This window comes from Bison bison, unplaced genomic scaffold (genome assembly GCF_000754665.1).
Source record: "Bison bison bison isolate TAMUID 2011002044 unplaced genomic scaffold, Bison_UMD1.0 scf7180017864082, whole genome shotgun sequence".
Classification (NCBI taxonomy): domain Eukaryota; kingdom Metazoa; phylum Chordata; class Mammalia; order Artiodactyla; family Bovidae; genus Bison; species Bison bison.
In genome coordinates this window covers 255,495-257,121 of record NW_011494654.1, presented here as the reverse complement: position 1 = coordinate 257,121, position 1,627 = coordinate 255,495, and positions in this window count along the sequence as shown.

The following is a 1,627-nucleotide window of genomic DNA, read 5'->3' as shown; positions in this document are numbered from 1 at the left end:
TCATGGCTGCAGTCACCATCTGCAGTGCTTTTGGAGCCCAAGAAAATAAAGTCTGTCACTGTTTCCATTATTTCCACATCTATTTGCCATGAAGTGGTGGGACCAGATGCCATGATCTTAGTTTTTTGACTGTTGAGTTTTTTTTTTTTTTTTAACTTTACAATATTGTATTGGTTTTGCCATATATCGAAATGAATCTGCCACAGGTATATACGTGTTCCCCATCCTGAACCCTTCTCCCTCCAAATGTTGAGTTTTAAGTCAGCTTTTTCACTCCTCTTTCACTTTATACAGGAGGCTTCTTAGTTCCTCTTTGCTTTCTGCCATAAGGGTGGTGTCATCTGCATATCTGATATTATTGATATTCCTTCTGGCAGTCTTGATTCCAGCTTGTGCTTCATCCAGTCCAGCATTTCTCATGATGGACTCTGCAAGATGGACTTATATAAGTTAAATAAGCAGGGTGACAATATACAGCCTTGACATACTCCTTTCCCGATTTGGAACCAGTCTGTTGTTCCATGTCCAGTGCTAACTGTTGTTTCTTGACCTGGATACAGATTTCTCAGGAGGCAGGTCAGGTGGTCTGGTATTCCCATCTCTTGAAGAATTTTCCACAGTTTGTTGTGATCCACATGGTCAAAGGCTTTGGCATAGTCAATAAAGCAGAAGTAGATTTTTTCTGGAGCTCTCAGCTTTTTTTTTTTTTTTAAGATTCAACGGATGTTGACAATATGATCTCTGGTTCCTCTGCCTTTTCTAAATCCAACTTGAACATCTGGATGTTCTCAGTTCATGTACTGTTGAAGCCTGGCTTGGAGAATTTTGAGTATTACTTCGCTAGGGTGTGAGATGAGTGCAATTGTGTGGTAGTTTGAACATCCTTTGGCATTGACTTTCTTTGGGATTGGAATGAAAACTTACCTTTTCCAGTCCTGTGGCCACTTCTGAATTTTCCAAATTTGCTGGCATATTGAGTATAGCACTGAAGGAGGAAACCGTAGGGCCTGGACTCCATCGTAGGCCTGTTCAGTGCTGGCCAAGCTTGGCCACCTTTTCCGTGGACTCTGAACTCTGTGCTCAGTGCCTATGGAAACGACATACCAACAGAAGGATAAGACCCCCTCCAGACAAAGGAACCTTGAGAGTCGTATCTAGGTTACTCATCACCTAAGAGAAAACATATACTAATCACCCCTGTCTCCGGACAGGTCATAAATTTTTTTTCTGTACTTATCAGAGTATAACCTTGGCTTATTGATTAATGACCAATTGTTTAACTGTTTAAGCACATGACACATGAGTGATGGGGCTATTGTGATCGTATCTACCTTTCTTTGTTTATGCAGGTTTCAAGGAATTTGGGGAGATGGGTTTGAGCACCTACACATAGGGTATAAAAGGTTTTCACAGAAGCTGATCAGGGTCCTTGGCTAAGAGGAGATTACCTTGGGCCCACCAGTGTAATAAACTGCTCTTCACTATCTGCATCATCCTTCTGAGTGAGTTTGTTTCCTGGAAGGCGTGGCTACAACAGCACTTTATAGCATCATCTTTCAGGATTTGAAAGAGCTCAACTGGAATTCCATCACCTCCACTATCTTTGTTCGTAGTGATGTTTCCTAAG